The sequence below is a fragment of the Myzus persicae genome, unplaced genomic scaffold (genome assembly GCF_001856785.1).
Source record: "Myzus persicae strain clone G006 unplaced genomic scaffold, MPER_G0061.0, whole genome shotgun sequence".
In the NCBI taxonomy this organism is placed as follows: Eukaryota; Metazoa; Arthropoda; class Insecta; order Hemiptera; family Aphididae; genus Myzus; species Myzus persicae.
This window is the reverse complement of record NW_019104196.1, coordinates 67,671-82,113: the sequence shown is the minus strand read 5'-3', so window position 1 is coordinate 82,113 and position 14,443 is coordinate 67,671. Positions and strand designations below refer to the sequence as shown.

The following is a 14,443-nucleotide window of genomic DNA, read 5'->3' as shown; positions in this document are numbered from 1 at the left end:
GGTAACCTACTCTCTTATTTTATACTTATTATTATTACTCAGTGATTTTCAAGTTCTCAAAAATATTAATTATTAATTGTCATAATTATGGAAATTTGAGTGAATTTTTTTAATAGATATAGGCGTAGAGTTGTTAAGTTAAAGCAAATAATTGGTTAGTCCAAAAACTTTTGGAAATAAATTAATTTGAAATATGTACAGTATTTTATAGATAACAGTTAAATATTTTATTAAGGGCTTACAGTAATATTGGAATAAAAATTAATATCACCTTATATATTATTATGATGATACGCAATATACCTACATAATATAGTTAACGATTAAAGCATTATATATTATATTATTTTAATGGTAGCGAAAAACTAGTTGATCAGTATTTTTTGTTTTATGGCATTGTCAAACCAGTTTTTTTTAAAAAACTTATAAGAAAAACGAAGTGGCGAATAGTCTTTATGTCTTTATACCTTATTTTATTCGGTATTTTCTAAGTAGCTTAAAAAATTAGTGACTAAATAAGTTATACAGCTATCGGGTGAACAGTTAAATTTTACCGTCTAGCGGCAAATCGTATATTAAATGTAAGCCAATAAAATATATTACGCATACGACATAAAAACAATTCAGAACTTCACCTGTTAGAATCAAGCCAAGATTTACTAAGTGTTTTTCATATGTAGCCAGAATGAATCTTCAGGAATTCACTAAACTATACATAAAACATACAAATTTCATAATTATTGAAATATTATTTCCTTACCCACACTTGTAGGTATTGAAAGGCAACGTTAATGAATGAAGATGTTAAAAACTACTACCTAGATACTAAATTACCATTAATGAATATTGACGTGAAAGACATTTAATTAGAATAAATAACATAACAAGTGTATAAAAAAAAAAATGTTTAAGAATATTGATTAATATTTAGATTTTTTTGGCAAGAATGCCTTGTCTTATAAATATTTTATATTCTTAATGAATTGGACAGTACATATTATTTTATAAGTAATTAAAATCACTAAAATCAACAAGAACTTTTATTTAATTATTTTTTTTCAAAAACATTATCAATTTTATGTTCCGATTTTGGTTGTACAATTTATTATGTATGTGTTTTCACTTTTCAGTATAATTTTTTTGTGGTGGAAAAGATGCTCTGATTTTCAACATCGTGGTTAGTTGTTGGGAGTATATTGGATCTAGATGTTACTTGTTTAAAGTACTCAATTTCCCGTGCTTTTTATTAATAATTTGGAAAAACTAAAAACATTCACTGGAATATTTTCTCAACACCAATTTTATATAATATTTTATAATATAAGGCTAGTTGTCCCGCCCGAAATTGTCCGTGTTAATTTGTTTTATAGATTTATACAAGCATTTCCTAGACATAATATAATTTTTTAAATATTTTTGTCTTTGAGCTATTAAATAATTAATTTTATTGGCATTTGAAAATGTTTGAATGTCTTAAAGTTTTTTATTTTGACAAGGAGAATTTTCGAGTATTTTTCTCTGTATCAAATAGTTTGAACATTTGATCAACATTTCTCATTCGCATTTTTAGAGAAATTTGAAAATATCAAAACTACATGAGCACAATTTTTTTGTAGACATTTCAAGTTCAAACATCTACAACATTCTATATGTTTAAGCAAAAAATAACGATTTTATTTATTTATTTGAAATTCAAAAAATTTAATTACTGTGTTTTTAGTTATAACCCTGCATTAGGATGTGTCCTGTGTTTAAACGGATAATAAAATAATTTATATGATATAATAACTATTATCACTTATCACTAAACAATTTACCTATATATTATGTTAAGTTGTTACTGTAGGACGTAGGTTTCATTATACTAATAAGAAAACTAGTATTTACTAATTAAACTCAGATAGTTAGACACTCAGTAAAAATTGCAAGCATTTGTTTTGGGAGATTTTAATTTTTAATAAAAGTGTTCAGTAAATCCACGGATCTTTTAGTAAGTGTAATATTATTTTTAGTGTTTGAGAAAATGGCTTATTATTACTAATATTACTTCAGAAAGGTGAGCAAATTTCTCCGATGTTACTAATTTATAGTAAAATTCAACAAATTTGTTTAACCACCTACTACAAAAGTAGGTATTAGGAGTTTTATTATTGTATAGATGGACTAAATGCCTAGCACTTAAACTTATAGGTCATAAATAATTAAATGCTTACTTAATTATGCAATAGTCTCTCAATGTAATAAAATAATAGGTATGGTACATACAGTCTAGGAAAGTAACTATAAATAAAATATTCTGTGTATTATTCTATTCTACTAATTTTCTTCGATGAGTACAATATTTTTTTTTTTTTGATCCAAAACCCTGCAACTATGGTCATTAATTATTTGTAGGAGGACACCATTGGTTTGAAACACGTATTTTACAGTGTGGTAATGATTTTGTTACTAAAAATCCTGGGTGGTCACCCATCCGGGAACTAGCAACGCCGACCAGTGTGTACACTTAGAGCATGTACGCAACTGAGTGTAGACACGTCACCACACCTCGGAACTGCAGTGCAATATTTGTTGTACATTCTGAGAACAGAAAAAAGTCTTACGTATACAGTAGATACCTGTCCCACCTGTAGTACCTCGGCTAGGTAGGTACCTATAAACAAAAAGTGAACATTATTTTATAAAATGTCTACGTATAATACACAATACTTTAAGCGGACATTATTCTCGTTGAGTTATGGATTTTGATTCTTGTTATTTTATCTAAATATTGGCAGGCAAGACAATGCCATCGTTTACACTCATTACCTAGGTACCTATATAATTTTTTTTTTTAAAGAGTAAATCGTGATTTGTGATTGACCAAGCAGAAAAATAAACTAATAGCCATCCAGTAAAACCCGTATAGTTTATGATTAGTGCGTAGAGCCGTAGACTATGGCTGGTAGCATATATATATTTATTTATCTATTTCTATGACGAAGGTACATATATATATATATATATATATATATATATGGTTTCATCCACATCCAACGTACTCGGCGGCGGCGTATAAATGATAAAAAAAATAATTGATTGTGTGGAATCCGCAGGACCTCAGGCCGCGACTGGCGTACCATGTACCGTTCGTCGGACGTTTAAATAATAAACACATAATATTAAAATTGGTAGCTGAAATCTGTTATTTCCCGTCTTTGTAAATTAAACCCAGTATTTACGAGTACGTTTAATAATGGTTCAGAACATTTCGCTCTCCGGAGGTCTCGTGTCCAGAACAAATTATTATGAATTTCAGGTATTTTGTGTTGTATTTTTTTTTCTAAGCGTCCGAATAAATTAATTTTATCGTCGAGACACCAATATGCCGAATATTAATATAATACCAATTAAATAATGCGTTCGATATTAACATAATTATTAAATTGTATCTCCGAAATGCTTATGATATATTTTTATTGTTAATCCACCGTTTTTGTCCCATTATATAATATGCTAACCGTAGTTTAGTGTTTCATATTATTTTTATTTATTTATGAGTATGCATATAATATTTTATTATACATACAAATATTATATGGATGTAGCCCATTTTAAAATATTTAAATGCACTTTAATAAGATGTATTTAAAACATGAAAAAATATAAAAACAAAGAAGAAAATGTACAGTACATATACATATATAATACGTAGGTACCTATGCGGCTATGCAAATTTAAAATGATCAATACTTAATCCTTAATACCTGATTCTGGTTGTTTCCTACTATGGTAATAATATTTAATATCTGAAAATAAAATGTTCAATTAATCAATTGTATTCATTGTATAACTTTAGACGCAACGACGGGACGCTCATTACATTATCGATAAATTTGCGTTTGTCCTAACCAAAAAGTTGGGAAGTAAAAGCGTAGTTACTCGTAATATAATTTTTACTAATGTGATAACGTCTAAATTTGAGTATCTTCAATGAACGTTTTTAGTATCGATTTGGTTTAAGATTTTCAATATGTTTTGCAATATTTCTTCGAACAACTGAACTATTTCAATGGTTTCATAGTAATATATATAATTAACGCAGTATAATAGTATGTAACAACTGTACATAACAGTATTTTTAATCAATTAAATAAAAATGTCCTATCGTGTTGAATAATTTTCTTTTAATGTTTTTACAATAAATATAGGTCTTGACAGTGTGTACATTGATATAGTTACGGTAAATTTGATCGCAGAAAATTATAGTAGTAACCGCATAGGTACAGTAGTTAACCATCATGAACACGCGCGGTAAACCATAATTATTATTTTTTCGAATTACCTTTTCATACAATTTAATACATTCTTAAACACACATGCGTACATTCCATACATGCTACATATATATATTTTGTAGGTACATATATATGATGATTTTCTTTGATATATTTGTTTCATTTCAACTTGTTTTATTCTGATAGTGGTGGGAAAGGAAATAATGTTATGTTGAAGAAATCCTAACAAATTTGATTTTACTAAACTAATCTGAATTATTTTTCGAATGCAACGATTTACCAATTTTTTCAACAGAAATTCGTTATAATAATAAACAACTATTCTGCATCAATATAAGTAAAACAAGACGCGTGCTCAACATACTTTAGTCTTTTTGTTTTGTTAACTGCCTCGGCGACTTGGGCCATTGCAGGTTACAGGAATCTTAGCCGAATTACAATCCTTTTACAATATTACAATTTAGAGGAAAAATTTGTATAATATTTTACTAATATTTAGTTGCACAATTCAAAGCTCATTGTAATTTTAAGATTATAGTAATCTCTATTGCCTTGCTACCAAAAAGTCCTAGTGGCGAGTTTGAGACATATATGATTCAGGTCGGTATAGACAGGTATAAACTAATTAATCGATTTCGATTAGAATCATTTTGTTTGTTATGTCAATAGGAATTCAATGTACTCGAAGTGAAATTATTGGCATTAAATATTAGAAACATTCTATTCTATTATTATATCCGTCAATAGTTGAAGTGAATAAGTGCGAAACGGAACCATTTACTAGTAGTTTATAGTTATAGTAATAGGCATAAAATAATACAATTGATGTAATTGAGTGTCCAGCAAAAAAATGGTAACGGTATAAAGTTTCGATTTTAGTAATAATTATACTACGCTATGAATTTGTTAAATCTATACATCAAATTATTTAGAAAAATTTGTGAAACTCGATGTATAAATTCATTATGAAAATTAAAAATTAGAGCCAACAGCTTCATCTACTGTCACTCTCACTTTTGTCTATGACATTTATATCACCACTATGTATTATTATGAAGGCACAATAAGGTGGATGTTTCAATATAGTTGTATGCCATTAATATCAGTTCTAAGACACCGTCGACGTATACCGTTTGACTAAGTGTGTATTATAAATTATTTTGTCCGATTTCTAATATTCGCTGTACGCCTGTACTTAAGGAATTATAGACTAGGTACACTAAATGATTAAAAAAAGGAATTATCCTTGTTACAATGTAAATACAATAGGTATTCAATAAAAACTATTCAATAGGCATACTCAAACCAAACACGATGGATGTACAGTATACACCTTAACAATCAATTGATTCTATGTTTTTCATCGTCATACTAATCTTATTTTAATTATTTTCTGAACTTCAATAGTGCAATCGGATATGAAATAATAATAACACGCTGTAATTACATATACTGTATGAACTGTTATGACTGTAAGAAAATATTTATACCTAATTATTAATTTAGTTATTTGTTATAAAACTCTATTGTTTAATTGAACATATTTAATTAAAATTGGTCTCTGAGCTATACCTAATGGTTTAATCAGTTGCAAGGTGGATAGACCCGATTATAATAGGTTATAAGTACTTAAAACGTATTATGTATGGTATATAGACTTTAAAAAATATCTTGTTGTTTAATTGATTAAAAAAAACTCTCGATCAAATGACATCTAAATTAAATAGTTCTTATGAATTTTAATTAAGTACAATATTGGCATCTATTTTTGATAATATTATTAATCATGATTAGCCATAAGGTAAGAACATTTTTAGATTTTCAATAATAATACTATTTACTGACCACTGCATTGACGATTTAGGTGTTATTTTTTCGGGACAATATTTTTATTATATTATTGCTTTAGTAAAATATCTCCATAGCGGATGGAAAACGAGTCTTCGTCTGATGAAATTTCACAGGAGGACGTTTTTACTGTTTATATTACTTAGGTATTATATAGGTAGTCGTGCAGCGTGCACTCGCATCAAAACATTTACACGTGTATATTTGATGAATGATGAATCGATACAGACATGCAGTAGTGGTTTTCCGGCCAACACAACAATGTACCTACAATGTATTACAATATAGCCTATACTCATTCGTGGTATATATATATATTGGAATCTATAGTGGACGTATAAGTATTATAAGTACCTATATAATATATCGTTTTAGTTTTATTTTTTTTTTCCATTTGACGCTTGACGACGCGACGTGCCGCGTAGGTAATGTAAATGTAAATAATAATAGAAAAAAAAACGTGACGTACTACACTTGTTGCAGTCTTCGGAGGCCTACGAGCTGTGGCGGTCAACTCTGACACGCGATGAATTAATAAAAAACGATTATTATTGTTTATAATATCTTCATGTCGCTCGCGACCGCAGAACCGGTTAAAACCAGTAGTGTTCACGTATATTTTACACTCACGCGCGCTCAGTCGTACCCGTTTCCCTATGGTATACGAGAAGACGAGTATTGGTATAATATAATAAGCATATGATATTATATCTATACTATCATCACCACCGTCGAACTCCACGACTCGATCGTATCAATCGCTAATTATGGATTGATTTATTGCCGATGCAGGCTCGCCGGGACATAAGGCTCATCCCCGCTGCTACCGCTATTCGCAGTGTATATAATATACTATATAAACGTGCAATAAAATTTCATTATCGGTCACTACCCTACACTCACACACATCCATTCAGCGAAAAATTTCCGGTGTAATAGTGTATGAGCGTGTATATACAGCATGCGGTTCGCCGGAAAAGGACACTCGGGATAACGAACGATGTTTTTCGTTAGAGTAAAATTCTTCTTTCCGTATAAACGGCTTACATATAACGACAAGACTTGTCTTGTGTACTTAGTGTGTACAATGTATATACATGATAGGTATTACAGTCGAGGCGCACCGGTTTCACAGGCCACGAAATAGAAGAATACGATTACACGCAATTACTCGAATGCGGGATAAACGATTGGATTAAAAAAAATAAAAAATAAAGTGTATAAACCATACCGGATCTTCAACTGCAGATATCTACAGTCCGATAAATGAGATTCATAAACCATATATGAATCATAATAACTCATAAAACGAATACACACTACGAGACTATTCAGCAATATGAATTTCAAAGATATAAATATACGTAGAATATAAATAATGCGTATACGAGAAGATTTTTCAACGTTAGCAACTAAAATATTGTCATGGCCATTATTTTTGTGTCGTTGAAAAAATTTTTATCATTTAAATTTTTTAAGTTATCAGATATATGGAAATACTTTTTTAGTTTTTTACTCAGAGAAATTGTTTGAGTTTTGGCACGCAAACGCTAGGTAAAGGTATTAGATTCCAACCCTATTATTCTCTCCTTTCTCAATGAACGATGTATCTCACTATAATGGCAGTATAGGGAAATGTTCATGTCGAATAACGATGGACAATGCACCCACGTCCAACAGTTGTAATGCAGCTGTTTCTAAATCTCAAAAAATATTTCCACTGGGGCGGTGGTGATCATTTTCATGAAAAAATATTTAAAATGTACTTAGTAAGTGATTCAAAAATAACTTCGCATTATAGGTATTTATTCGTTTACGGTTTACTTATAATATATGTCCGCGCATATATAAAAGTACCTATACAATCAATAAATATAATACAATTGCATAGTGTGTGCATATATATGACATGTCACATATACATGTAGTCACATATCAATAGGCTTATGGGCAGTTTAATTTTGTAAATTATAACGATATGTATATTATATTATAAGACGTGCGCCGTCTGCATGTAAACAAAATAATTTGTTATGACAGAAAAAAAGTATGAAATCATTAAACTTATATTTTATATGATCTGTAAAACTTATAAAATACCTGTAATGCAAAGCTCAATATATTTCAATATGTATATAAACTACCTAAGTAAATACGAAGAGTCAAAACTACTATTTATTATATAATAATTATTTTTCCCTACACCTCTTGATATCAACCTGTGTCTTTCCTACATCCTACATATAATATATATTTTACAGACCATACATAAAAATAAAAAAAAAGATTTTATCATTATTATGATAATGAAAGTGTATTTTCTTTGGTTTGTCCGAAAACACGTTTATGTCGAGCGTTTTATCTTAATGATGCGACTACTCACTTCAAATCGAGTTCTGGACTTCTGATGTCACGTTTGTGTTCGCAGATAATCTTGAAAATTCTTGAATTATTTTTTTCTTCGCCGAGAAACCAATTAGTAATTTCAGTTGAACGCCCAAGAAGGTAATGCAGGTTTCGCTGATGACATTAGTTTGGTAAAGAAATTGATCCTAATGCAGTATGATGTGGCTTGAGATCTAAGAACTGCAAGGTTTAATGAAGGGAATAATGTGAGAAAAACATATATTTGAACTTATAGAATGCGCAGATTCTAACCTAACCTAACTTAGCAAAGGTTGTAGGCAAACAATCACATCATTAAAACCTATAATTTTCATAGACCTAACCTAATGCTATTTATTTGACTATCGTTATTTCAGCATACAAACCATACAATATATTTTAGAACCACCATAAGTGCAATTTGGGAGGAGAAGGCTTGGGTGCGCTTAGCATCCCCAGTTGTAAAACCAGCATGTTAATAAGCTCTTTTCATATAAACTAGTATCGAAATTTCATATATTTTCATATTGCTACAGTAAACTCATTCTTTGATTCTATATGTATCACGTACATTTTTTTTTTTATCGGTAGTAGGAATATAATAACTAACTAACGGTTAATATCGAAGTTGATATATCGTTAAATCAAATACGCATAATGCTTCTAACAAGGTTATTAGAATAGATTATTAAAAATTAATCGAGTAAAAAAATAATAATCTTTTAGATATCTTGTATAGATATTGGACCCGTAATTATAGAAAAGTTGAAATTAGTACTTCCCTATATTTGTTTTATCTTGTAGATTGATTAACTGTGCTAAAAATATAGTATAAATTATTTACTTTATGACCGTACTAGAAGAAATCAATAGTGATATTTTATGCCGATAAGAAAAAAAGTAACTTACCTACAGTATAACCAAATGGACTCCAGATCCCGATTTACACACTTTTGTATATGACCGTGGGCAAAAAAATAACATACCTGTCTTACCTCAAACCTAAATATTTACTTGGCATTTATTATAATGTTACATGTCTTATTCAACGTCTATTACCTACAATGATTGTTTTATAGTTATCTCAGACAAGTAGTTGCTGATAGAGAAAATTCACATTCGACAAAGAATAGGCCGAAAAGGGGTGAGGAGAAGAAGATGAAGAAGATGAGCCATTGAACCGTGCTTACTTCCAATGTAAACACGGTTTAATTCCTTGCTTCAGAACCAATTAAAACCACTTTACGAATACAGTTGCTGAAAGATAACCGCGTGAAAACATGTGATCTATCCAAACGCGGCGGTTAACTGGTAATTATACCCGCAGAAGAGTAATATATAGTATTCCTAAATCGTCGGGCATATACACCGGTGTGTGTGTGTGTGTGTGTGTGTGTGTGTGTTGCACGTGCAGCGAGTAGATATATAATGATAACATCGTATAAGGCACGCGCCGCGCCGTCCTGTAGCTATAAAGAGAGTGACTANTGTGTGTGTGTGTGTGTGTGTGTGTGTGTGTGTGTGTGTGTGTGTGTGTGTGTGTGTGTGTGTATGTGTGTGTGTGTGTGTGTGTGTGTGTTGCACGTGCAGCGAGTAGATATATAATGATAACATCGTATAAGGCACGCGCCGCGCCGTCCTGTAGCTATAAAGAGAGTGACTACACGTGGCAACTGAGCACTGGCAAAAGGAAAAAGGGCTGAAATTCCAAAAACCGTTTTCTGAATACCTATATGATATTATACATACGTCATACACTTCATATTGTATATTATATATTTATTTGAATCTGCAGAGTGCAGGTGGCCATCCCGGACACGCTGTTGTATCGTCAATAATCGTGATATAAATGTGAACGTAAACACAATTTAAAAATATGTCATCGGTACTTAGATATTGAAGACCAATACAAATATAAGTTATCAAGTATAAACTAAAACTTGAGCAACGAAGACGTAATGAGTCATTAGTCATTACTCATTATTATATACAAAATTCAACATTGAGATTTATAGAGTATATAATAAATATGTTACGGGAAAAAGTCGAAATCGGAATGTGAGGACGCATCAGGTTGGTAGATTTTCCTCATCAACTGCTGTGTCCTGGATGGGGTCTTTTTGTTTCCCAACGAATTATTGGGTCTCGGATGAGTCCGAGATGAGTCTGTGGTGTTTTATCCTACCTATCATCATTATGTCTGCACGACGATTTTGGGCGACATCGTTGCTCATTGTTTGATAATGAATTTCTTCATATACTTTGAATGTCTTAGGTACCAAAGGTTTACATAGTTTATTACCGCATGTGAAGCTGCAATACCCACTTTTAACAATGCAGATATGATATCATAATATAATAATTTTTTCTCCTGAAATTATTTGTTATGAGAAAATAAACAGTTTGAGAACTGTTTGTAATTAATTGCAGCTATACATGACATTGTTATGTATGCATCCAAATGCACTCACTAATATTAATTTTCTTACACATAATATAAAATAATTTCAGTTACACAAGAATGCTTTCTCGACATTGTTTTAGTTATCAGAAATGACGTTCTAGAAAGTCAAAATAGAGACTTTCTACATTTGATTTAACGATTATTTCACCTATAACTATACTAATTTAGTGGTTTAAAATGAAAAAGCTATTCAAGACAAAGTGGCTACCTATATGTTGATCACTCGCGATCTGGATTAGCTCATCTCGGTGTTAAATAGTTGTGGAGATATCACAATAATTTTAAAGTAATAATAAATCAAAACGTTTGAAAAAAAAAATACAGTAGGTAATATAGTTGAATCATGTTAATTTTCCTTAAAGGTAACTTCTGAAAAAAGCTATAATTACTTCAAAGTGCCTTCAATATCTTATTTCCAATGGGTCGACACTCGACAGAGATACATAAGACTTTTGAAGCTGACACCACTATACTCAATAATACGTATAAAAAAAAATTTTTAAATCTATTTACATTTCAAGAGTACATAATATAATATCATTTGTCATTACATATTTATTTGGAAAATTAAGTTAAAACTATATCTCTGGAATGTGAGTACTAGTTTATTTTTATTTTCAGGTTTCAAAGAAATCAATCTTTTACGACATAAAATTTAACGAGATATTACTCTTTAAGAAGCTACACTGTGCGCAACCGCCTTCTCAATTTCTCGATAACTATTTTAGTCACCATAGAACATACTTTTAATTGCTATTTATTTTTTATAGTTAACACCTGCAGATATGCTGGACACAGGTTCAGGAGGGTTTACGTCAAAAGCAAAGACTTTGACTTTTACTCTGATACCGGTTTTCTTAATAGTTATTTAATATTTTCGTCAAATATATATTTATAAGATATTATATTGTTCTTTTAAATATAAAAAATAAAGTAACCAATATCGACAATATCAATACAATATTAAACCTTGCGTTTAAAGCGGAAGTCTATACTCATCCAAATGACCAAATAAATAACTCAAAAATAACTTCCCAATACCATTTGCAAATTATATTCTCGCAAAAGAAACAAAAAATATAATGTTTTTAAAATAATACCACAAATTATAAACATTAATTGGAAAGTGTCAAAAATTTAAACCTAATACCTATAACTAAATAGGTATATTGCTATGTATGGCTTTTTAGTATTAAAACTTAAATACTATTGTTCTTTACCGTAGGAAACGTTACAAAAATTATAGCTGTTTAATCCCAATAAGCACTTTAAAAATGAGCCATACGCGTTATGACATCGTAGTAATGTAGTAAATTATTATTAATATTATTTTAATATACAAACCGTTGTAACTTGTAACATGATGTAGGGTTTTTCGTCTAGACAGTCATAAATATATTGTTGTTGTTGTTATTATTATTATTATTATTATTATTAAACACCACACTTCGTTACCACAATGTTTATTACTGTCATCGTGTAATAGTGTAGATAGCTGCACTATTTAGGCGAAATAAAAAAATTTTTTAAAAGAAACTATATTCAAACTTTTTATCGTATACCGCATAGACGTTAGTATACGGCATTTATAATAATGAATAATATGATATTATGCAAATATACGTTGGTTTTAAGACATAACACGTTTACACGTCCCTATCGGCTACTGGTATATTATAATAGTTTAATAATAGTTTCTAGGACGAACGAACAACATTATCAGTGTCTTGTAATTTGTAAAACATGTTTCGGTCGGTCTACAGAAATGTTCTTACACGCCTAGAAGAAAAATGTTTTAACGATTTCACGGAGCCAGCCTATAGAAATCGCGATAAAATTGTAGTGCACGCGAGACTATAACTAGAAAATCTTGTTGCATTTTAAAAAATTAAAAAAATTAACATAAATCTAGAGCTTCGTGTAAATTGGCGTTTCTATGTTCACCGGTTACGTGCATTATTATTACGATCATGCGATTACCGACGGTGTTTATAATATATATTTGAAAACTTGTTTTTAAAAATATTTTTAACATTTTCATAATTTTTTTGAACCACGTAAATTGTAAACAACACGTATAAAACATATAAAACTAATGTTTAATATTTATATAGAATAAACGTCTTCACACTCATTTTTCGAGTAACACGTCAAAAATAGTTGAGTGAAAACCAAACGTGGTATTCTTTTCGCAACGAACGGACCATAACCATATAGGTACGTTTTGCTTCATGCGCATGTACCTATAAATTGAGTAGAATATAATACTTATTAGAGTAACAGTTTTACATATTTTATAATGGACACTTCTTCGGAACATAAAAGTAAAATATCATATTATTGTTACGTTCACCTACATTGCCGGTGACCAGCGATTCTGTACCCATAAACCTAACATAGGTATACCATGTGTGTGTATTTTTTATTATATTATAAATTATAATATTGTTACATATTATTACCGCGCGTACAATATTATTACACACCATAAAACTCACACTCTGTCGACATGTCGTTCGATGTAAGTATATATTGTATAATATTCAGTACTCACCGCCAAATTATATATTTATGTATAACAATTTACTATGTATATTGTATGTAAAGTATATTATTATATTATAATATAATAATACACTTATACATAAACGCGTCAGCTACCGTTCGCATACTTGATTATTATTATTATTTATTACCCGTATGCGCTCGTATTTAATATTAATATTAATATTAATATCTTGTATAAAATAAATTAAATATAAAAACACCGGAGAGTCGATAACGCGAGAACCCGAAACGGTCATACAACAACGCGTGCATATACCATATTAATGTATTATATAGGTAATTGATGGTTACCATCGTCGGCCAGACCCGTGAGATACAGCGCGTACATCGTCGTACTTAGTTAATATTATGTTTTTTTTTTTTTTTAACAATATATTATAAACTATAATTGCTCGCACATTAGTACTATTTTTTCTGTTCTCTCTTTTTTTAAAATATACTATTATTATATTATGTATATATATACACACATATGATAGGCTTCAAAACAAAACGAAATATCATAAAAAATTAAGCAGTCATGCCGACAATACGAATTCGGAATTACTTGGACGTCGAGAACAGTTCGGTTCACACACGCGTACACACACACACACACACACACACACACACACACACACACACACACACACACACACAGACACACACACACACACACACACACACATATATACGCAACTGGAACTTATAAAAATATTACATATTATACAGTTAGGACTTAGGACCGACCGACCAACCGATTAAACCACGAACTGGCTGCTGATCTTCTCTGTATTCGTATATAATGTGCGGACTAGCTAGCTCGTGCTGTTACGCGTGTTCTCACACACACAAATTATAATATATATATATATATATAATATGATATGCTTATAATATATATATATATATATATATATAT

General features: G+C 30.1%; 1 protein-coding gene across 2 annotated transcripts in view; it reads left to right on the top strand.

Annotated features, from left to right (window-relative positions):
* The window catches only part of LOC111039840, a 47,799-nt gene that overhangs the window by 9,260 nt on the left and 24,096 nt on the right, over nt 1-14,443 (top strand). Inside the window, exon 2 of one of the 2 annotated variants that reach the window (XM_022323486.1) lies at nt 9,590-9,821. The exons of the other annotated variant lie outside the window; for it this stretch is intronic. The gene's annotated coding sequence lies outside the window, so the exon portion shown is untranslated. The remainder of the gene's footprint in view (nt 1-9,589; nt 9,822-14,443) is intronic. 2 annotated transcript variants of the gene reach the window in all.